Here is a 25,701-nt window from a genome sequence, read left to right on the forward strand (position 1 = left end):
AGCAACAAGACACACAACTAGAAAATGTACAGCATGAGAGAAATACAATATCAGATATAATAGATATGGCTGAAAAATGGAGGAAAAGTCAAAGCAAAGGTACTCTGAAGCAAAAATAAATCTGAGAGAACTTAGTAGCAGCTCTGAGCCCTTGTAGTTTAACTTTTCAAAACAGAAATCCTGAAGCTTTGCTAAGAGTGGTTTGAGATGGTGAAAATCATCACTATTGACAGATGTATACAGTTGTTTCCATTTGAAAATATATAGGTTGTTTATACCTATGCCATAGGGATATGCAGAGTAGTCCTTCAAAAAGAAATACCAAGTTCAAGACATAACATGAAAGATCTAAATTTAAGTTGTTCAGAAACAACTTTCAGAGGTGCAGAATAATCTTCCTTTCAAAACCCCAATATAGACATACTGCAGTTTTTCGCCAATTTTTTGAAGTCAATACTTCTGTTTAGCTAAATATTCTAACAAGTTAAAGTCTGAAGAAGTGTGAACTTGAGACCTACAGATCAGTTCAACAAATATTTAAAGTAATATTACTTTTACCACTCTGCACACAGTATCAGAAGTTAGGATAGCGTATCATATTGATAGAGAAATCCCCACCAATGAATCCTGTAGCTACTTTAAATCTCCATGTAGAAGACTTACTAAGCATTTTGTTAAAGGAAGGAGACATTGTTAACCATAAACTGCTTATTTAGTACAGCCAGGGACATGTAGGCATCTTAGAATCTAATTCTCAAGAAATGTGTAAAGACTGCCAGTAAAGTTCTTCTTGATCAACCAAGTGCCTTTGGAAACCAGTCTACCACATGCTGTCCTACCATACAAGGTGGAACATCACATTTACATTTATTATCAATTTTCCTGGAAATCAAAATGTCTCTGTGAAGTCACAATAGCAATTGACTGAGTCTGAAGAAACCTGCATTCTTTACTCAGCAGATTCTCTAACCCAACACCACCTAAAGATGTAGTTCTGAGGCATACTCTCAAGCCCCATATTAACTTCTCTCTTCTGCAAATTTAGCTCGACTCTTCATTTTTATCCACTTCTTGTAACAAAAAAACCCCAAACCCTCCCCCTAAAAAAAATTAAAAAAAAAAATAAAGACAGTAACTACAACAAAAGATGATAAAACATCAGCAACAGTACCTCTTCAGAGACCTTTTCTGGGATAGTGAACTACTGAAGTAGCACAAAGTTCTCCAATTAATTCTGGAAAGGAGAGAGAGAATCAATTAAAAATATTTCTTTTCCTGCTCATCTGTTACAGTTTTAACCATTGATAACTTTTAATTTAGAATTACTCAGAAATAATTTAACTTATGAAGATTTTTCAATTCAACTCCTCAAAGCCAAATGTCATTAAAATTTGAAGAACTAAGAATCTATTCAAATATAATAAGATTTCCTTCCTCAGAACCTCTTTACAGGTTCTATTCTGTACCTGAAGACTGGCCCCACTGTCCAATTGACTATCACTACTGGAATTTCCGTGATCAGGACTGAAAGACTACTTTGATAGCAAAAACATTAAAAAGCACAATAGCTGTATTAGTCATAGTCACTGATCATCTCTCCAGCCTTACAAAACACTGACATGGCCTTATATACCAAAAAAGAACTTATCTAGTGTTTATGTAAAAAAACATACAGCTGTTTTCAAGGCAGCAGCACATTTTTCAGTCTGAGGTCTCCAAATAAACAAAAAGGTACCTCTAAACTAATACTCCATTTTACCAGTCCTTGTAAGTCTTCTCTCCATTTATTCTACAGCTCACTTATTAAACCACCAACTAAGTATGCACCTTACTCTTACGGTGTAATACAAAAACTTAGTTTGCCACAAATTTTCTCTGCCAACATCAAAAGCAAAATGCATGAGAAAGACGAAAGCAACTAGAGCACCTGACTTGACTAAATGTGCAAGTTGTGCTTCCTAAAAGGTTATGTACCTCCAGACTGGGGTACAGCTTAACAGGGCTGGGCCTGCAAAGAGGCAGAGTGCAGGAACAGGTCACAATCCAAGGATAAGTGGCATTTGGAACACAGAAACCATAGGCTTGCTCCATTATAGAGATCCTTGCATATTTTTCACTTATACCTGTAAACCAGAAACTGTTACTCTCTGTTCACCATTCTTCCCCACAAAGTAAGGAAATGTTTGGTTAAATTACTGCATAAATTAATCTCTTCTTTGACGTTCTTTACCTAAGAAATTTTGTGTGAATTTTGTGTGAGTCTACAAGGAGGTTTGAGGGCTTTTTATAAGATAGAAAAGTTACGTGGATAGAGGCCTGTAGAGAGTGCGTGACCCCACTTTCAGCAGCTGTATTATTTGATTCACTGGAGTTGAAACAAAAATTGTCAGATGCAACTTAATTTCCACAGTGAGCTAATGTTTGTAGTTGCAAGTTGAAAACATAGCCATCACTTCTTCAGCCGATTTTTATGAACATTTTAATTGTTAAGTGTCCAATATATTGCAGCCTGTCACTCTTACTAATACAGTAACTAAAGAAGGATTCAAAGTAAAGGATTTGATATCTGGAAAACAAAAAGAAAAACAAATAAATAAAAAAAAAGGGGGGGGGGAGGAAAAGGAAAAAGCTCTGATTCAAATTCAAAGACATTTCCAGAGATATTGATATTGGAGGTGTAATGTGAAAGTCTGGATTTCCTGGCACTAGGTGTCCTTTCTTTCTTTTCTTCTTGCATTTGGCAGGAAATATCAAACGTAAAGGTATATGAGGGAGGGACTTAACATCCATAAGGGTCAACAATGGAACCTTGATGCACAGGGGTTTGCACTGTATCTTCAAAGCACTGTATTAATTTTTCAAAGTAAAACCACAAATCTTCATCCCTAAAAAGTGAAAGGGTTATCTGCAGCTTCAGCTTCTAAATCTCTTATGGCAAGAGAGCAACAATATGCACAACATTTAAAATTATTAACATTTCTATGGCTAATTAACACTGGAATACACTAACATATAATATTAACCTGTTATTCCATCTTGGTTTTGTAACTTCAGCAGGGTATGGCCTTAGTTGCTTACAATATCATCAGAACACATCACTGAAATCAGAACCTCACAGAATAAGTCCTAGGAGATTCAAGTTAGAAGTCAAGCAGAGGTTCCTAATCAGTAGATTTCTTTTAAATGGTACTTGGATTAATAAAAGAACAATTACTTTCACTCTCTAAATCTTCTTCTAAATTGTTGTAACCTTGGATAAATAGAGTTTAAAGAGATCACTTTATGCTAAATTGATTTTTCTGTTCTATAGAGCAAAGTGCTCTTCAGTTCAGAACTCAACAACACATGTAGTGAAGTTATCATGATCAAAATACTCCTTTCATTATATGAAATGTGAAGACATACACTGTATATTGCTTTGCTAGGAAATTCTAATATAAATGTGGGTCACTTCTATATTCAGATTTCTGAAATTAATGTTTCATTCCTTACAATAATTTTTTTTTCCTTTCCAGTGCAGGATTTTTCAAAACCAGATACATTGCTTTTAGAAATCACATATATCCTCATAAGACAGATAAAGTCATCTTATGTTGAACTGAAGTCGGGACCTACCAAATCTAATACATCTTTTGAATCAAATATATGATCTACTAAATCTTAATGGTATTATGTATATTGAAAGCTAAACTGATGAATCACTAGATAAATTAGCTAGCAAATGCATGACAATATAGTATTTATTAAAATGGATCAGTGATTTGTTTCAGTTCATAGAACCTCATATATCAACTTCTGAAGAGTTCTTTAAAAATGCAGAGATTTTAGAGAAAGGCAGAAGACGCAGGTAAAAATAGACTAGAAATGGGCAATCTGTGTGTGATGATACTGTGTGCTGTTGTTTAGCTTGTAGGGTTGTATCACTAGGGATTTCAAAGAAATGCAGGTATCACTGCATCACTATTAGTCAGACCTAGGCACTTATTTGAGATTTTACATTTAACAGGTAAAAAAAAAGGCAGCAACTCCCCAAAAATGACTGAATATTTGGGAAAAAAACCCCAAAACTTAATGAAAGGCTCAGTAAAGTAGATATATTCACTCAAGAAAATAAGAATATGTAACATACACATTTTTTATTTCAATAACTGTTAATATTATTTAGACATGGTTTCCAACAAGGTAAAGATTATTACTAAAAATCTCTCCAAAATTTCTTACACTGTATTGTAACTAAAACTGCATATCTCAACAACTCAATTGTCACTCTACTTCCAGAATATCTGTCCTGGAAGTTCCAGACCTGAGAACACATGTTCATTTTAACATCCAGTATCTTCCTGGGAAAACTGAAATCTGTGATTACATTGGAATGTTAGTTTCCTTAGCATCACTCCATTTCCACCATTGTGAGGAATCAAGTATTACCTGAATTATGGGCCAGAATAAGTGGTCCAGAATTCATTCCAATTTAGACACCTATATTTTTCAGACCTTTTTAATTAAGAAGACAGGAAAATCACAGAATCACAGAGTGGGTCAAGTTGGAAGGGACCACATCATCTGGTTCAACCTCCCTGCTCAAACAGGGTCATCCTAGAGCACATCACATGGCACAGGATTGCATACAGAGGGTTCGTGAATCTCTCCAGTGAGAGAGACTCCACGTCTCTGGGCAATCTATTCCAGTACTTAATCACCCACAGAGTAAAGAAGTTCTTCCTCTTATTCCAGTGGAACTTCCTGTGCATCAGTTTCTGCCCATTGCCTCTCGTCCTATTGTTTGGCACCACCAAGAGGAGCCTGGATCCATCCTCTTGGCACCCTCCCTTCAGATACTTATAGACATTGATGAGATCCCTTCTCAGTTGCCTTTTCTCAAGGCTGAACAGGCCCAGCTCCCTCAGTCTTTCCTCAGACAAGAGATGTTCCAGTCCCTTCATCATCCCTGTAGCCTACACTGGACCTGCTCCAGGAGATCCATGTGTCTCTTGTCCTGAGGAGCCCAGAACTGGGCACAGAACTCAGGGTGAGGCCAAACTAGGGCTGAGCAGAGGGGCAGGATCACCTGCCTTGAAGTGCTGGCAATGCTCTTCCTAATGCCCCACAGGATACTGTTGGCCTTCTTGGCCACAAGGACACACAGCTTGTTGTCCACCAGGACCCCCCAGTCCTTATCCACAGAGCTGCTTTCCAGCAGGTCAGTCCCCAGCCTGCACTGGTGTTTGGGGTTACTCCTCCCCAGGTGCAGGGCCCTGCATTTGCCTTTGTTGAATTTCAGTCAGTTCTTCTCTGCCCATCTCTCCAGCCTGCCAAGGTCCTTCTGATCAATGAGTCCAACTGTTAACCCTGGACCACCATGTTCATCACTAAATCAAATCCCTAAGTGCCACATAAGTGATGCAATAAAAAAGCAAACAGGGGGCATGAGAGCAGTATCATTTAAAATTTTTGAAAATGAGATAATAGAAAAGCAATATTCCCTGAGACAATATTCAGAGCTGAAGACGTTTCAATTTACCAATCAATTCAAGTGCTTCAATACAAACTTCTTTTTGAAAAAATCTTCAAGATGTACATATGACTTAAGTAATTTATTTTTATTAACTCTAATCTGATTTTTGAAGTTATAATATCCATACATTCATGTATCTGTGTGTGTGTAGGTATATATATTTATATATATTTATTACATATATCTATTTGTATAAAATATAAAATATACGTATGCATTACAATATATGTAATCCCCATATCCCTTGCTGCTTAGAATTAATTTACTTGTTCCTTTCTCACTCAAAGCCTGCAAAAACATGCTTACACATTTACCTCATTTAATGCCCTACTAAACATCTTTGTGTCTTTATAAAATGCTTTTCCTTTTATATATATTCTGCTTTATGGCTTCTACTCTCTTATTCTATGATTTACTAATAATATGCACTGGTTTGTGTTGGTCTGCTTTTGTTTTTTAATGTGGCAGTTAATTTGAAATGCATTCTGGTTTGATAGCCAAGGAAAAAACCATATTTACTTTGTAAAAAAAATGGAACCCCAGCCTCAAAAGATGGAGTATATAATGGGTTTCATGATCCCTCTCTCAGTATAATGCTGGGATGTGTCAGTCTGTCACTCTGAAGAGCTTGTGTTTTTCATGGTCATCTGTGGGTAAAACTTCCTAACATTCCTTGGGAGCCTATGTCACATTCTCAAAAGCCAGTTGTGAGTTCTGGGGTCTAATTTTATTTGCTTCCAATGGACGTTAGGCTTCTTTATGCCCTTTAAAATTAGAACATTGGATACTTTTGAAATTTTCACTTCATAGCCATTCTTGTGTGATAATTAAGGCAATTAGATTTTTTTTTTCTACAGCATCATTAGCATGCGTTTGACATAACTAATTTGTGGATATTGGACTATACATTTCTGAATTAACACCTACACCTTCAAAAGTGGAATCTTCCTGATAAAAGCTAACAGTAAGATTTGAGGTAGATATATATAATACAGTTCCTGTCCACTGCATGGTACGATTCACAATGCTCAGTGAACAATGCAGTGACAAACTTGTAAGAGTGACAAGACAGCAGTCCATGTGTTATGAAGTTTTTACTTTCTTTTATACCAGGTTACAGGGTTGGGATTTTTAAGGTGAAGTTGTAAAACATTTGCATAGGAAATAGAAACCATAGCTTGAGATAAATCTTATATTCATCATAATTTATGTTGTTAGATTACCTTTAGCATTGCTCATCCAAGGAGTACCTTTCTATTTCTTTAAAAATTCTATAATGCAGATAAATTAAAACATATGCAGTAATGATTTAGCTCAGATGCTGTGCTTTGTCTACAATGGAGTCCTTCTCTGACCTTGCCAAGTTTACAGTGTGCCAATAACAGAGCTGGGATTTGAAAACTGACTGATTAAAATTTTGCTCACTAGGATAAAACACTTGAAATGAATCATCTAATTTTCCAGCATGTCCTCGGGTTGCTGCAGGCACAATAAATTACATTCGTATAATAGCAAACAACTATAAAAAATTAGAGTTAATATATTTCATATATATTGTAACACTACACTATGCCCTATTTTTAAAACTCTCAATTACCTTAAATTTTGATGTTCACAGAGAATGAAATATATGAACAGCACTTTTCAGGGTGAAATTTCAGAACCATTAGCCTGATCCAAAATACACAGAACTCCACTGGAGTATTTCTCCTGACTCAGTAGACTCCCGAACAACGCCTATCTGCACATTTCTGATAAACATCAACTGCTGTGCCTGGTACCTCCACAAAGAACAGACTTGCAGACGTGCTGAATGTTCTGGGTATAACCTTGCACTCCAGTGAAATGAGCAGAATATAAATAGGAAACAGCAACAAGCAGTTGCAGTGTAAAATAATCAGCAGAGGTAGTAATGGAATTAATGGCTGCCAAAGCCTTGCATGTCATGGCAAAAATGCCATATATCATGTGGTTGTTTGGCATCCTTGCAGGGAGTTTCAAAGGACTAAGGTTCACCTAAGGAGGCAAATCTCTTGGGTTTTCTCTCTAGAGAAGAAATGTAGGTTCCTCCAGAAGGAGATCAAGAGCAGCCTCTTCCAATTTCCTTTTCAAGGAGCCCATCTACTCCATTCACTGTAGAGACAGCCTGAGAAGATTAGCTGCCATAGGGTAAAAGCCAATTATTTGCAAAAGCAATTACACAGAACTTGGTTTTTCTAGCCTAAGAAACAGTTAACATGTACATTTATGTAACAACCTCTGACTTCTGTCAAGACACAGAGGTACTCAGCTAGTTTGGTGGGCTGCTGAACAACATAATCAGCAGAGGGGTCTGTGTAGAGATTCTTGAAATATAAATGAAATTCTTTTACACCAATAAAAATATTATTTTTCATTGTAGCTATTTTTACTGTATATGTTACAGTAGTTCCCAAAAGTTTCAGAGCGAATTACAGTGGATGCCCTATAAAGACATCAAAGGAACCCACAGTATCTCCTTAGATTTGTCTTCTTTTTCTGTTCATCTGATGCCATAAGTAACTCCTGCTATTACTGAAAGGTACAGGATTTACATTTTGCACTCTGTGCATTAATTGGATTTGAAAGTACTTGAACATATATATACGTCAGAATGCCAGCTATCAGGCAAATTGGGGAAACGCCAAACCTAAAAGAAAACTGTAAAAAATTAAAGCATTGCAGCAGTTCTCAGCGGCTCAAAATTTATAATAGGCTTTTGAACCGGATTTGAAAGCATATGGACACTCTTAAAAGGACCATCAAACTTTTTTAACTCCTGGAAAGCAACTTACACTCTTCAGAATATCCTACCATTCTGCTGCACTGAAAGCTGGTACCTCCAAGGTAACGAAGATTGCTGTGTATCACGAAATACTCCATCCTCAATCCAGTAAATGCCTGTGGGGGAATGAATTTGACCACATAAGTAACCATACTGAAAACTAAGAAGACAAATTCTGAAGTAAACATAAGACAAAATCAAGACAACTTGAAATCCTAAACCTCAATTTTATATGTTCTAAAATACAATCACTCCTCGATCATTTTGTTTCTTCCTTTTATAAATGAGGTATAAACCAGAATTCCTTATGTAAACACCAACAGAGGTTCACTGGACTACTATTTTTGCAGAGACTGGCTAAAATCAATGTGCTTTTCAACATTTTTCAGGAGTACAATATTAGAGTTTCACTGTAGATTTTAAGATACCTGAATTTGGTAAAGGATACGTGAGGATTTTTGAGGAAAAATACAACACAGACTTACAGATTTTATTTTTTTTTTCTTAATGAGGGCAAATAGTCTAATGGTTCAAGTAATTTACAACCTCAAATGCATTTTCTGGAAAATAAATAAAATAAATAAGTATCACAAAGAGGTTCCTAGAAACAATGTGTATTCTTAAATACCTTCTAAAGTTTGATAACTGGTATGAGATTTTTTTAACATTGCAAATAGCATTACCATAACCAGGAGTCAATATATTCCCAAAAACAAGACAAAAATATTACCAAGTTAAAACTGGCCTACTACTGGGCTTCAGCTGAAAATATTTCATTTTTCATGTTACAAATATTTGCCTTAATTTTTTAAAAAAGACAGCTATTGCTATAACAGATAAACAAGTTAATCCTAAACAGCCATTTTTCTCAGTAGTAATAAGATACAAATATATTACCTTTAAAAATCCATTAAAAAATTCAAAACCCAACACTACATCATTGATTTTGCAATATATAAGCTTTAATGTTTTATAAATGACTGCACAGTTGACATATGAAAGAGTTTTCTCCAAAAAATAATCAAAGGTAGACCATAATCTATCTGAACAAAATCTCCAATATTCATGCAAGTTAATAAATTTATAGACCAATGATGAGATGCTAGGATATCTAAAGAATATTTCTTTATTTCTTAGCAGCCCTAAATTAGAGGTTTGCTCTAACAGTAATATAATATGCTACGACTAAACAAAACAATATGCAGTTTAAAAAGGAATTCAATCCATGTGATCCATTTTTTTTTTTTTTTAAACTTAAGGAAAAACATATTAACAGACGCTCAGACTTTGGTATGACACTGAACAATTCTGTGGAAAAAGATGTTTACTGTTCATATAGAGTGGATTCATTTTAAATTCTCATTCAGGAAAGCATCCTTATTCAGGAAGACACTTATGGTTGACTTTAAACACATGCTTTGGGCCTAAAGAAGCAAATGAGATTTAATCACATTCCAAATAATGACGGATATAAAGCCAAAAGTTATTAACATGAAGGGTTTTTGCATTTGGGCTTAGCATTTTTCAAGTCTTAAATATACACATACAGACATGTACATACACCCACACACAGACATGTACACAGAAAGATCTGTCTCTAAACTGAGCCAAAACATGCAAAACTAAAATTCAAAAGGTAATTTTCTAAGAAACCAGAAGTTAACCGAAAACAGAGATTTTTAAATACAGTGGCTACTTCATCTTACTGGCTCCTTAAATCCCAAGTTTATTTACTCTAAAGCAAATATATATGAAAGCCTGAGCATCTCCTGTCTGGAATCTTTCTTCCAGACTCTCATGCCCCAGGGTTTGATCTCACAGAAATGATTTGGCTCTAACAACAATCCAGTTTACATAGCTTTTTTTTGCCATGCTTTGATTCCAGGAACAAGAATCAATGCCTCTTCTAAAGAAATGAGTCTCCTGATAAGAGATTCATGTTGGCAAAAGCACGGACTTTACATCACAGATCACTTTATGGGCTTTCTCACATAAGAAACATAAGAAAAAATAAGTATTCTAATCTTTACAATTAGATTACTCTAATAATTAATCACTTATTGGGTTAATCGTTGCTGATAAATAAAATTAGGATTTCCCTTCGTTATCTCTCAAATGAAGAAATGATGTATTTTCAGAAGCAATTGCTAGAAGGGGGGTTCGGTGAAGATTTGTTGAAAATATGGTGCACATTAACATCCTTTTTTTTCTTTTGTAGTACATTTCACATGCAGCTAAGCTCTTTAAAAGCCTAATAATAACTGAAGCTGTAAGACTTTCCCCCTAAAACACAGCACTTGGACAAATCTGCCCAGCAGTAAGACTATATGTTTGAGGAGGCTTTTACTGTGGACTGAGGATAATGACCTGATTATCACTTGATGATGATCTACAGATGCGTGCAGAAGAGGCAGCCAAACAGCCAGAAAAGCCGGGGGAAAAGCAAGAGAAACACTTACCATCTGACTATCAGGTAGTCTCTGCTGTTTGGAAGTCAGAATGAAACACAGAAAATAAATTGCCATCTCTTTTGTTTGTGTTGTGCTTGAGGAAACAGTTTGTTATATCAGTGGCATTTAAGAAATACTGCTTAGTATCACTGATGTCTCCCCATAACAGGAAAGAGCATGCCAAAAGAACACAAGCATAAATTTAAAAAAAGTCCCCACAAACCCCCAAAGAATTTCTAATTGCTTAAAAAATTCACAGCAGAATAGAAGAACCTGCTTCAAGTAAAGGCTTATAAAAATAACTGAAGAAAGTTCTGTGCCTTGATGCTGTGTAACAGGTTGGTCTAGTGGTTTCCTGCACAATTAAATCAGGATATATATCTCCACAGCCATAAGGATCCCACTTCAGCCAAAGCATGTCATGGCACAAACAGATAGTAAGTGAAAGAAGAGAATCAGCTCCTTGTAGAGGAACGCCTACACTAAGCCTACAGTCTAGAGGTCTGACTCAGCACATGTAGACTGACTGCATCTATAACAGGAGTACACACAAGAGATTGTTCTTCTTACCTGTGGCAGAAGACTCTATCTCCAAAAAACATGACATTCGGGGTTCTGTCTAAAACCCCTTTTTACACTGCTGTTTGTAAGAGAGAGCAGTAGGGAACCAATTGTGATCTAATAGCTTGAGAATGAAATACACTGAAAATAATGCAATAAAGTCTATCTGATTTCCTTCCCATATTTCCACAAAATCAAAATATGAACTTGTCCCACTAATCTTCCTCTATCTGGAGCACAGATGAAAAGCTGATCCTGCAATCTATACTAATTTCAGTAAGCTCTGCAACAGGGTGACTTACATTTTCAACATTGTACAAACTTAAGTGAATCATTCCTGCCTTATTTGCAAAGCTGCTAACTTCCAAGGATGGCTTAGCAAAGATGTAAGGAAAACAGAGCTGAAAGGCATCCAAAGCACGTTCTATAACATACATGGAAAACATACAAAGATGTCCAAGCTGGCAAATTCATGTATCACATAAACAACAATAATTTCCAAGCTTGGATTCAGCAGCTTTGAAATTCTCAGTGCTTGAAAACAGTTATGCCGCTCTAAGGACTGAGATGAAGATGGTTCCTGGGGATATGAAAGACTTTTCTTCTTGTTTTTAATATGTTTGATACCTCCTAATACACAGGAGTTATAAAACAAAATTCTAATGGGTATTTTGTTAAGATCAGCATTATAAAACCTTCTTTGGGCAGAAAAAAAAGGTTGGACTTGAGAAAGGCACAAGAACTAAGATGAAAGACAGTATTTCACATACAAATTCAAAATATGTCTACACAGCTATATAAACATCTATATTAATGACTAGAATTTTGGGATTCATATCAAAATGGTGTTGGAGTTTTAGGTAATATTTTGATGATTGATTGTTCCATTTCTATTAAATATTGAATCTGATTTGCTATTTGATTTGATGACTGCTTTGCTTTATTCTTTGTTTTAGCATAACCTAAAGAATAGTAGTTTCATTTAAATACATTTTCTTGGATGTGTTCATATCATTCAATAACACCAGCAGTTACACCAACATTTAATATTGATATAATTTTTATTAGCTTATGAACTTTTACAGTAGTGGAGTCTAAGTGCCTTTTTTTTTATATACAGATACATGATTCACTGTTAGACAACACAGAACTTTTCCTAAATCTTCCATTTGCCACTAGTATCTCAAGAATTACTTACAAGGAACAGCAGAGAAGCTGGACATGCAACCCACAGCCAGCTTAGATACTTAAACTTACAAGCATTAAGACTCCAAGTGCCCAAAGGAAGGTTTCCACCTAGAGAAGCCATTACTACTTGTCTCTTTACCAGAGGGAAAATGAAATATATTCTTCACAAGCATAGTATTTTACAACTTGTCCAACTAAAAACCATACTATTATCCTTTACTTCAGACTGCCTTATTTTTTCTCCCAGATTACCCTGTGGAGGATGATTACTACATGAATTCAAAATATTTTATTGAAATGTACATAAATACACTTCAAAGGGATTCAGTCTTACTGAAGTAAAATGCTTCCATGCATCTTTTCAATATTCTCTGAATGGAGGTGTCTGGAATTTTTTTATTAAATCTTTAGGTTTTTATTTTGACTCAGGATCAACAGAGAGAAATTCAGAGTTTTGACCATCTTAAAAATAGCTAAATATTGTTTCTTATCATTAAGTGTTACCATCACAACTTCATATCTTTAGAGATTCCAGGATGAAAGTACTAGGAACTGTATTAATACCATTTTACCTTTCAGCATCATAAATTGCCCAACTACTGACAAAAACCTCAGTTTATCAAGATCAGTTTTTTTCCTCAAAGCAGATTTTTCGAGCTGTTTTGCATTTAAAACTTGAATTTAACCTTAAAACAGTAAGGTCGAAAGAAAGTATTTACAAGGGCTCATAAGGTATCCCTAACCAACATCACTAAAGTTCTGCAGTGGTTTATAACATTTCATTTACATTGTTTTCATTTCAGTTCTAGTACTCTCAGCATACACTTCAGATATGAAGAGGTAATACTTACCTACATAAAGTGCATTTGTAAAAAAAAAAATATTTTATTTCCAATGACACCTGTACAAAAGAAGATTTTCTATGCTTTCCATGCAAATTTACTGAGATCTGATGCTAATTATCCTTGACTGGTGACCCTGATCAAAATTTCATTAGTATTGTCTCCCCACTTTATCTCTCCAGTTTGGAAACAACTGATTTCAATGGCCTCTTCAACATTTCTAGCTGTATGTACCTACTAGATAAGTTGCTGTAAGGATAATCAGGGAACTTGCACCCAGAATCTCTTAATTATATGGATAATTCTTCTGCTTGTTAGGCACGGTAGATTACTGAGAAAGAGAGAAACACAAAGTGCTCACACTGCTGGGTAAGAAAATAATTCAACAACAGCATTTTTTTTAACTCAACATCCCTAAAGTGTTTTAAATTAAGCCAGTCATTAAGGTCTTATAATTAAAGCCTTGCACAATTATAAAATAATTAGGGCCTGATCTTGTGACGTTTTCTCTCTGGAGAATACATACCTCAGATTCCCTTTTAATACTTGCACACCAGGCACAGCCGCTGCTAGAATTGATGCATCTGAACTAGCTTTGACAAAACTAGCCTGAGTAGTGGGCAGCTGTAACAGAGCAAAGCTCAGAAAAGGCTGCCATCCTAAATACTTATAAGTCTCCTCAAACACGTTTTTGTAGTCCATACTGCATTCTGTCCCTGCTGCTACTCTGCTAGGAGAAGCCAGTGTAGACCGTTTAAAACTGCAGTGTAGTTCCCTACTAGTCTGATGAGTATGTGCTACAGCAATAATTCTAAGCCTCTAGTTTTCCTGACTGCCTAAGGATGCCAGGTACCAGTTCCCACACTATACAAAAACAAAAGTATTTTAATAAGAAGAACTATGTCCAACTAATCCTTAGGGCTTTACTTACAAAAGCCAAATCAGAACTAAGGAAGTGTAATTGAATTGCCTTTGGTGTCATCTTTTCTGAGCTATTGCACTGGGTTTGGTTGGAGTGGAGTTAATTTTCTTCACAGTAGCCAATACAGGGTTATGGTTTGGATTTTTGCTGGAAAAGGTGTTAATAAAGAAGGTATGTTTTCCTTACTGCCGAGCAGTGCTTACACAGAGTCAAGACCTTTTCTCTCTCTCACCTCACCCCACCAGTGAGGAGGTTGCAGGTGCACAAAGTGTTGGGTGGAGACACAGCCAGAACAGTTGACCCCAAATGACCCAAGGCATATCCCACACCATATGGTGTCATACTCAGCATATAAGCTGGTGCAAGAAGAAGGAAGTGGGGGGATGGGGACGGACGGACTTCTAGGGTGATAGAATTTGTCTTCCCAAGTCACTGTAATGTGTGAGATTGTAGTGGAAATACCTTTTAAATTGTTGAAACCCATGATTTGAGTTGCATGGTATGGGAATTCCTGTAGCAGGAGCTCCTTGTTGATAATCAGAGAAGGAGAGTTCCTTGCAATGTTAAACCCTATAACTCAGTCCAAAGGGACCAGGGGTGGAGATTGCAATAGTTACCACAGCAGGAGCTGCTCAAACCAGTGGAGGACAAGTGCTACAAGAAGCAGTGCAAGTGTAGCAGTGACACAACCTGATTTGGCTTTGGTGCCCAATAACTTAACACAATACAGCACCTCTCCTATCCAGAGTCACCACCATAATCACTTTTACACCTCTGATTCTGAACCTCATCCTATTGCAGGGAGTGAACAAGTGGTTGCATGGCTGGGGTTAAACCGCAACAGCTACAGTGAATGCTAAGACACTAAAGTAAAGTTTCTTTTATCCATTTCTCCTGGATTCTAACAGAGACTTCCTTTGGAAAAAACTGAATTTTAAAAAAAAATCAATGTCTATCTACATCTAGCTGGATGTCAGGTATCATTTTAAAAGCTTCACTGGGCATTCAAAGCATAATCACACTTCAAATGATGTCCTTATTTTACACCACTGAACTGGCTGCATGAAAATGTAATAACAGCCTGATAAATAAAACTCACGGTCTCCTGAAATGCTTTGGGAATAATCATTCTTGCATATAGATTTCACACAGTGACGTTAGCCTTCAGTTTTATAAGTGAAAATTAAAATATTAGAAAACGCAGGTAAACCTCTCAGTATCCTTTCAGAAATTATTAAGGGTGCCCTATATAATGTTAATAACAAGGCTTTGAAGATATATGATACTTCAAAGAGCTAACTATTGTTCTGAACCAGCCTGTGCATTATAGCCCCACATGCACCCCCTCCCAGAAGGTACTAACTACACAGAGATTCAGGCAATTCAAAATATATGCCAACCAAAACTACTTTTTACTGCCGAAAGTTTTCCCCAAGAAGTGAATAATATTTTCCATAACTGTGGAAATGACTGAATTAAGTTTGGTAATAAAATAGTCATAGCTACTTTTTTATGTGATTACACATTCCATTTCTCTACTGAAAAATATGGGTTACATTAATTACATAAAAGGGAAGCTCATATTTATTATTCAATGAAACTATTAACAGTCTAAAAAACACAATATTTTAAAACACTAGGGAATATTTAACTCAATGTTTAAAGCATGAAATTTGCTTATTTTAACCTACTTTTCATCCTGAAAAGTTATTTATATTATTACAGTTTAATCTTACAGAATTTCTATTACATATTAAATATATTGAGCATATTTTGTATTGAGTGTTGCTAATTATGCAGTGGATATTTTGTAATTTAAATAGCTTAGATTTAATTTTCATGCAGTTCTGTACATAGACCAATTCGACAACCACCAGTCATAACACTACTAATGAATTCAGGAACAGAATACTTTCTCATGTTCTTTTCCCAGCAAGAAGTATTGAGGCAACCCCTTGTCTGTGATGCCCAGCATTTCACTGAGATTTCATTGAAATTTTCAAATCTCTGCTTTGCTTTCTGACCTTTTTTTGGGTTACTACCTACACACATAAACTTCTCCACTGACACTGGCTATTCTGTTGCCCCAGTGGAATAAAGCTCTTACAGGAGGTGAAAGCTATGCAGAAAAGCAGCAGAAAGGTAGCTTTTCAGATAATACCAATTAACGCAGCAAAGGCCTGAAATTATGAAAACTCAATGTCTGAATTTGACCCACAGGATTTAGAGAAAAGACCAGTGAGATTAAATATTCTTAGTGCTGAGAAAAAGCACTGAGCTGTCATGCCCAGCTCAGTTTGGCATTGTATACGTGCAGCCTTTGATTTCTATAGTAGATAGATGCTCACATGGATGTTCACAATAAAGCCTACAATTACCAGCTGCTTGAATCATACTACTAAAATCCAACAATCCAACAGAAAACAACCTCTGGTTGTCAGCTCCTATAGTTGACATTACCTTCACCTTCTGTGTAGGAAAGATTAAAGTGCAGGACAGGAGATGAGTCTTCCTGTTTTCCTTCTCCACCTTTCTGAAGAATGCAGTCACTGTGATAGAACTGGTTCAGAAGACAGTCTGGAAGTTAAGAAATCCTGAGTGTCAACAAGATGACATGGGGCCCAAAAGAAATCTACCCCTTCTTCCCATCACACTGTGAGTTTAAGTTTTGCTTCTGTCTGGCTTTCCTCCTGACACCAAGAAAATCAGGACAAGCTGAGATCTATAGAATTGGAGGTAAGCAGGTGATGGCCCACAGTGAGAGAGAGGAATAAAGAGAGTTAAATTAAGCATTTCTTCCTCAGTGCAAAGAAGGTGACTTGAAAGGATAGAGATGTGTTAAAGAAACTTTACAACATGTTAAGGGCAAGTAATTAGTTTTGCTTTTTCTTTATTTGTCTCTTTATACAATTGTGTTTACTTGAAAGTGCATCCTTCTGGGAAGATGATGAGCTATTATTGGCTGTAATTAAGCTGTGCTCCTCTGCCTGATGTTACACCACTGAAGTCAATAGAAAACTTAAAGGCCTCATTTCTGGACCCATTTGAGAGATGCTTCTTCTATCCTGCACCATATTCTTACTCATCTATACTTTCTCTATCCATTCTTAAGCTTAACATGAAGAACACATGAAATTAGTTAATGTCTTTTTAAAAAAAGACATTTATTATATGCTCTGAATGCAAAATAAACTATATTTCAAGGTTATGTCACAGTTTATTCAGAATAAAGATAATGAGTTTTTATATATAAATGTTACTGTTTCCAATAAATTCTACTCACGAAGCACACTTAAGGACAAATACAGGCATCATTTTAATTTATTAGAAAACTGGTCAGTATCAAAATAGAAATATCAACAGCAGCACTCTTCTAGTCTAGCTTTCTCCATGAAATATGGAACAGCTAAAGTATTCAAGCAATTCCTCAAATTTATGTGCTGAAAGCTATTCAAATATAAAATAAGCACTAACAAACGGGCAACCTTGTCAGTTGCAATGCTAATAAATCAAATTCACCAAGGTAAGTTAGCTACATTTTCAGTGCAAGTGGATATATCATAAGAGCCTGATAATGATACAACTACCACAAAAATAAATGTGCATTCTCTGACCTTGACAATAATTCACTAACAGCTTGCCTCACAATTTTCCTAACATTGAGCCACTCTTCACAGGCCAAGTGTTTATATTTCTGTGGATAGAGAGTTTCATCTGTGTCACCACTATTGTATTAGGGATTTTAGTGCAGTATTAAGATTAATTACAGAAAATTATAAATTTCAGGATAATAGTCTATAAAACTGCCCAGGGAAATTTGGGGGATAGGAATCAGAAGAACAATAGGACATTTTGTTGTGTTGGTTCTTTTTTTTTCCTTTTCTTTTGGAGTACTCATATAATACCCTTCACACATTTCACACGGCTCTATAGCAATCAAAGATGGTCCTTTACTGTTTTGTTATTCCCTAAAATAGGTAATGAGTGAGATTTCTGCTGAGCTTGCAAGGGAGAAGCACCGTACTTATTGGACCCTTAGTAAATCTTAAAAATTTAGAAGAACAGTGACTTCAATAAGGGAAGACAAAAAGAATGTATTTTATTTTAGGTTGCTGAAATGGTGAGATATGCACTTTATTTTTACTTTATATGTAAACTGCAGACAGGAAGAAGAACTATTTTAGCTAGAACATGGCCATGAAGAAAAGACAGTCAAAACTAGAAACAGAAGAATATAGATCTTGACAAGGAACTTGAGCAGTTAGAAAATGGAATTTGATAACTTCATGGAAAGAGTTACATGATGCTGTTCCAGAAGAGGCAAGAAACCTAACTTGGAAATCCTCACGCTGTTTCTAATGTGAGCTTCAAAGAGGGGGTAAGGAAATAATGCAGTTCCCTTTCGTGCTACTTAAACTTAATAGGCTGTAAATGCAGACTCCTTTACCCATATAAGTATTTTGTCCCCTGATAATTGTTCTCCTTTTTGGTAAGACAGTTTAAAACACAAGTAGTCAGGCTTTCCACAACAGAAAGCAGCAACTATCACTACCACCACCATTTGTTCTGTGCTTACTTGTCTTTCCATGATGCAGTGCTGCCAAGAGATATTTGTAGTCAGAAACTCTGTCACCAGTCAGAACTGTTCTCAAGCTCAGCACTACAAGATGACCCCAAAGTATAAAATATCAAGTAATCCTTATGATCCACCACATCACTTTAGGAACTTGAGCTCAGGCTCAATGGACTTGAGGTTCAGACTCAATGGACTTGAGGTTCAGACTTTGGAATGGTGGGTGTAGAGCAAGGTGCTGAGATCCAGCAGTAGGATTGCTAACGTGTTGCCTCAGCGAAGGGTGTGGATATACATCTCATCTCCCTCTCTTGTCTCTCTCCACCCACAAGCACTGAGCACTTTTTAGTCTGTGAAAGACAGAGATACACTGTCAACCAAAAAAGCCTATCAAGGCATAATGGGGTTAAATATGAAGACCAGTATATCATCCAGATGTACCTACTCTAAAGGTATCTGTTATGAAAAATAACATACAACCATTAGAAAAATATATTGGTTACAGCTGTTTTCAAAAAACTAGAAAAACTTTGAGAAATTTATTTCCATGGCTTTTTGAAGAAGCCATACATAGAAAAAACATCTTCTGTTTTAACTTACAAAATTATCTTACTGTAGAAATAGACTTCAGAGTCAGTGTCTCCATCCTGAATGGAAATATATCGACGTGTGCAACCAGCTTTGGGGATACAGAATGTGATTACACAGAGGGCTTGACTCACTTTACTATGATTTTTTTCCCATTGTCTAGAAATTTAAAGCAATGGGAGAGAGAGGGAAGAAAGTGAACTTACCTAAATATAAGATTTTATTTTTTTTAAACGGTGTCAAGGAGCATTGCTTTTCAAGGGAGGGTTACATTTTTTTACTTTTGAGCAAACACATTTTTCTCTTGCAAAGTGCAATGTGTGTAGGAGTCAGCTCACGTAGAAAGTGGTTCCCTGATCAAAACAGATGGCATGCTGGCAGGGTAAGTTTTAAATGGCAGAGTGTTGATGTTGAAAGATTTCAACAGCAGCTTCCATGACAGGGACAGAGACATAAATGACAAATACAAAATACAAAGACATTTCAATAACTTACCATCATATCGCTTTTTAAGTTAATATTTCTCTCTCAGTTCTCAAGATGTTAGAGGAAGACTTCCTAGCTGTGGACATGAAACTATATTCTAGCTCAATCTCAAAACACTAATGACTGTGCTATTTTTAGGACAATGAAGCATGAAAACTAAGGCTTTGCTGGCATGGGGAAGGAATAAGCAGCTATTGGAAAGGTTTTTAGCAAAACTTGGCGAAACAGTGATCAAGTATTTCCTCTCCTGACTTACTGATCTCATCGAGTTCTTCTGAAAGAAGGTTTTTATTAGATTCTCTGAGCTTTTGTCACATGTGTTTTAGTTATCCATCCACTAATGTGTGAGGCACAGTATACCAAAGTGCTCAAACCAGGGAATATGTGAGGGGTTTTTTTCAGTGTGTGAATAATATTTTAATATTTTCCAAATGTTAAAAAACATTTAACTAGAGAAATCATTTTAGATATCCAAATTTACATAGCTCCTGTCCTTGCTCTTTTCTCTTCAGTTCTCATTCCTTTTACATACATCTGTAAGTCAATATTGCTTTTAAGATATTGAGTCATATTTAGACAAGTTCTTGATATTTGCTATTCTCCAAACATTTCCTCATTTCCCCCTGTTTTCACTGTCTTTTTTTTTTTAAGGCTGAGGGTAATCCTTTTTTTTCTAACCTTCTTACCAGTATTCTATTCTTTTTTTTCCCCCATCAATCCAGATTCCATGAATCCAGCTCTCCATGAAGCATTTACTACCAATAAGACAAGGCAGGGAATTTTGCATTTTTTAGGCAGAAACAGAGCAACTGAGCCTTAATTCAGCTTCTTGCTGTAGAGAGGGATGCCCAAGATGGAATGACAGCTCCATGAAGCAACAAATCATCAAAAGGAGATCAATGACTCCTTTTTCCTCTGCAACGAGAAAGGTGTACAGGTGTCAGCTTGTACAGCAGGTGCTTCCAGATCAAAAGAAATGACATATAGACAAGAAAAATTTAACATATTTTACAAAAACATTTTTCTCATAAAATAACCTGGGAAGGAACCTATGCAGAAGACTCACATGAAAAGCAGCATTAAGTAAATTCTTTGTAGCTCGCTCAAAGAAATAATGGGGGGGAGGGGAAGATGGGGAAGACATGAAATTGGTAAAATTGTACTTAGTTGTTGTATCTGGTAATGCTTGTGGTCAAAAAATGAACAGTGAACAGATTCTTTACAGTCTCCAAGGCACTGGCTTTATGCTTTTGGTAGGTTATAGATTACCTTTTTTACAGTCTATGCTTTTTATGAAACAGATAAACACTAAATACTGAGTAATACATAGTAAATATTAGTACTGTATAATAATAATGTGTTGTAAACACTAAAGAACATAATGGTCCCAATTTAAAATTGCTCTGAAAGGCATTCATAGAGCACATATATAAAATAAGTTACTAAGGAAGGTTGGATCCCTCTTCATCAGACAAAATATACTGTCTTTTCAGGGAGCTATCTCCCAGAGAGTGAGCTGCACCTGTGCACTCTTGACAAGTTGCCACCTATCACCACAATAACAGCATTATTGGGGGTATGATAAAATATGGGATGTTGTCTCACCCATTCAGCTAAAATTATGAAAACCAAACTGCAGTAAATTTAAAGGTGTTTTAATTATTTGATATAAAGGAACTTGAACAATTTTGTCAATAAAATACTAATTAATTGACATTAATAAAGCAAGGTTAGGGAAGAGGAAAGTGATGAAACTCCTAGTTTTTAGTAAACTTCTTTCCACTTTCACTTCCAAAATTATTTGCTTACTGCTAATAAAAACATAAAGCTACAACCAATCTGACAGTTGCTCTCCAGAGCAACTGTTAGCAGTTCTTAGATTCAGGTGTGCCATTACATAACTGTAAGGTTTTGCCTTTATATATATATATCTGTAACAAAGTTGAATACACTTGAAGTATCCTTGCCAAGTGCCTGCTCGGTAGGAGTTAGAACTGTTAACAACAATTTTAGATTTGGCTAGAATCAATCAGCTAAGTGCAGCACAATATTAGACTTCACAGTTACATGCCTAACCAAGAATTCATACTTTAGTTTTTATCAGACAGGTTTGAATATTTAGATCTATGTTTCCAGTTTTGCACATAATTCCACTCTTTTGTTTTGGTTTGGATGCTCAGACTCCAACTAACAAGCCACCCTTTTTAAATGCATGATGTGAAACCACAAAAATGGCACCCACACATTTGATTGCCAAAATCAGTATAGTTTTCCCTTTAAATGCTAAGTTTAAAAAAAAAGCCTTTGCAGACAGTCTTGTAGAACAAAATTTAGTGAGAAGCTTTATGACATAGCTTTTTTCATTTATTTGCCATTTCTATGCTAAATGGAAGCTTTATTTTATTTAAGTAAAAGGGGAATTAGTGATTGCACTCTGGGTTTACTACGGCTAAGCGTCCTAAGAAAAAGCAAACTACTTTCTGAGTAGAATATAAGGGCAGAAAGAGCGAAATCAGAGGAAAAAATACGATGTATTTACCTCAAGTCACTGCAATTTATGGTCATAGCAATACAGTTTGGCAAGGTATCAGTGTGCCATGAATTCCCCTTGAAAACCTGACTGTGCCAGTGTTCCACTATTCTTCTCAGGATTGTGTTCACTGCCTGCAGACCCCCCTCTTCTAGGAAAAGCTTAGTGATTCACCCCATTGAGCTCTCTAGTTTGTCCTAGCTAGTACAAAGCAGCTAACAGCTGAGAGAAGCGAGACTGACAGTATTGAGTTTGTCTATCTCAAGTACTCAGAATCACGAGTCACACTCCAATGTCCTGAGCTCTAGGGAAAAAGTTGAGGCATCCTCTTACTTGCCTTCTGGTCTTTGAGACTTAAGTAGCGTTTTAAAGCTTTTCTCTGCAAAACCAGGAGAGCTTGAACAGTGAATAAATAAAATACAAGCGTAAGTCTTGAATTTAGTCCTTTCGCTTTAGTAAAAACACAACACATCTAAGGCCTACAAATAGTCAAGATGTGGCTATTGTGATAACCTGTTCAACTTCAAACAGCACCCATTCTAAAAGAGGAGAAATGTAGCAATCTGGGCATTGCATCCCTCACATTTCTCTGTGAGGGAGTGAACTGTTAGCAAAACAAAAGCAGCTGGCAGCTAGCAGTAGGGAACAGCTAAAACAACCAGTGTGGGACAGGCAGAGAAATACAAAAAGAACAAAAAAAGCTACAAAAGCCCGCAAACAAACCTCTTATGGAAGAGGTTAGAGATAATTTTAAGTTGGTTATCATCATTTTTGCTACAGCTGGCCCCAAGAGCAGAACTCATGTGGGTCAAGATGAAAGGGCAATGAGAGGTACTTCGCTTCCTGCCATAGCTGCCCTAATTGGACAAGACTGAGCCTCTGACCCACAATCACCACAAAGCACTCAGCAAAATGAGTCACTATACTTGTTACAGTGGCATAAACTTCTTGTTTGCTTGTTGTACTGTTACCCAAACATTCCATCCATTCAACTCCAAAATTTTATGTGACAAAGCCCTACAGATTTTGAAAGAAAGCAACAGAAAAATGGAATGGAAAAATGGGAGATACACAGAATCAGACACCTGGCTGGCAGAGCCATCATCACCAAGCAGACGTGTAGTCAAGCTATTCAGTAGGTGATGGCACCTGCTGACAATTTCATCATTAGCCATTCTCCCAACAGTTTAATATGATGGCATCCTCATAATGAATGAATCATCCAGAAAAAAAAAAAAAAAGAAAATCAATAATATTAGTTAAAGGAAAGTGAGAGTAGAGAGGCAACACTACACAAAGGGAATCCCAATCAACATCTGGAGCAGGGAAACACAAAGACAGAGTCTGTTCACCTGGCAGGTGGAAATGGAGGATGTGAATACAAGACTGCTTGCAATCAATGCATGGAAACAATGAAACACACTTAAAAACATACTCCCTTACAACAGTTTTTACGCCTCTACAAGAGACTGATAAATTCCTCGACTGTTACAAGACCTAAGCTATATCTAGACTGAGATCCTAGCACTCTACAGGCTGATTTGATTCCTAGCTCGACAGCATCATTTGGGAGACAACTGCCAGAGAAAATGGACCCAATCCTCTTAAAAGAGGACAGCTAACATGCACCAGTGGGATAAAAAATATTCCCAGGTAAAAAATAATTTCACATATCATGTTGAATTAATTGAAATAAATAAGATAGTTGCTGTTAAACCAACATGAAGAGAGCTATGATTCAGTGTTGCAAAGCAAAAACATGTTAAGAGGTAAGGATGTTAAAATTTAAAAACCAGATATTGTACCTATGAATTACTTCACCAGAAAAAGCATAAACATACCTTTCTCTTCACCCCCTAACTCAGAAAAAGAACTGAATTCATAAAGCATCTCAGAGTTAATAGTGAACTGTAAGGCATTTAAGTATTCAAAAAAATAATTTCCATGTTCACATGCCAGTTGTAAAGAAGAAAAGTACCCAGGTTCTAACATATTAGAAACACCTTATTTCTATACTGTGGTATTTCTTACACTTGAGCAAATGTAATCCCTACTTTATAAAGAGATATTATCACTGCTGCTCTAACACTATTGGAGCATGTATTGTGTTGCTGGCTCTAGCTGGAAAAGGGTCTCTTTAGCACCATAAGAATTGACTCTCCTAACAGCAAAATCTTGTACCTTTATCTTCCACTGGTGAACATATACTGATAATCTGAAAATTGTAAGACCCTTGCTATGAAATACCCATTCCTATTCGTCTGCCATAATAACACTTTTAAAATGACAGGCATCACGAATAGATTAATCTATGACAAAATATTTATTCAAAAATAATTTGGTGTTCCAGGAATCTTCAAAATGTTCTTCATATTCTGCAATCTATCTTTTAAAAATTCTAATTTTATAACAAAAATGTGAATCCTTTTGCTGTGTACGGCAAATACAATACCCATTGACTACCAGACAAGTAGGCTATTACAAAGAGACATTGTTCATGGCTTATAGTACATAATAAGTACTTACAATGACACAATATATTGCTCTGATAAGATTATAAACACAACATCAGAAGAAAATCCATAAAAATCTAATTATGCCCACGAAAGTTGCAGCATGAAAAGCTAGCTGAGGCATTTGGACAAAAGGTTTGAAGTTAGAATTAATTTTAAACATAACACTACTGGCGGACTTAATTCCCCCAGAAATGTAATTTTGAAGTTTTACTACTACATGATGATTAGAATAGAGCTCCAAGGCCAACAGACTTTTAGTATTGCTTTTAATTTAATACGGATATTTGATGCAAACCCAGCTCAGGTCAGTAGAAACAGGGAAATCAGATGTTTGAGAGCTTAGTGATTGGAAGTTACCTGTAATGAACAGCTATAAGTTAATCTGAGGCATTGCAATGCAAGAGGGCATTTCAACTGTCACCTTTGAAAACTTGGGAACACGGAAGTGCAAAAAGCAGTGCACAGTCCAAACTGCAGAAAAGAATAACAGAATGAACTCGCCATAAACTGACATAATCACAAAACTCAAGTGCTCTACCCAATCACCTACTGCCACAATCACCTACTTGGACCGGTATTGACACAAAGGACCTGATGCATAAATTTTTCTAAGTCTTACCACTAACATGATACAGGATTCTCACTTCTTTATCACAACCATGGCCTCCCATGGCTCATGGTAAAGTGTCTGGGTGACAAGCTAAACATAATGCAGTACACAGATCAT

The 25,701-nt window shown here is 36.2% G+C and overlaps 1 long non-coding RNA gene across 1 annotated transcript; it reads right to left on the reverse strand.

Moving 5' to 3' along the window:
- Positions 1 to 1,170: 1,170 nt before the first annotated feature.
- On the reverse strand, positions 1,171 to 11,178 carry LOC135413826 (uncharacterized). Its single transcript, XR_010430411.1, has 3 exons — positions 11,026 to 11,178; positions 8,329 to 8,434; positions 1,171 to 1,234 (listed from the first exon to the last, which is right to left on the reverse strand). It is a non-coding gene; the product is annotated as an uncharacterized LOC135413826 (long non-coding RNA).
- Between the last annotated feature and the right edge of the window lie 14,523 nt (positions 11,179 to 25,701).

This window comes from Pseudopipra pipra, chromosome 4, assembly GCF_036250125.1.
Source record: "Pseudopipra pipra isolate bDixPip1 chromosome 4, bDixPip1.hap1, whole genome shotgun sequence".
NCBI classification, from domain to species: Eukaryota; Metazoa; Chordata; class Aves; order Passeriformes; family Pipridae; genus Pseudopipra; species Pseudopipra pipra.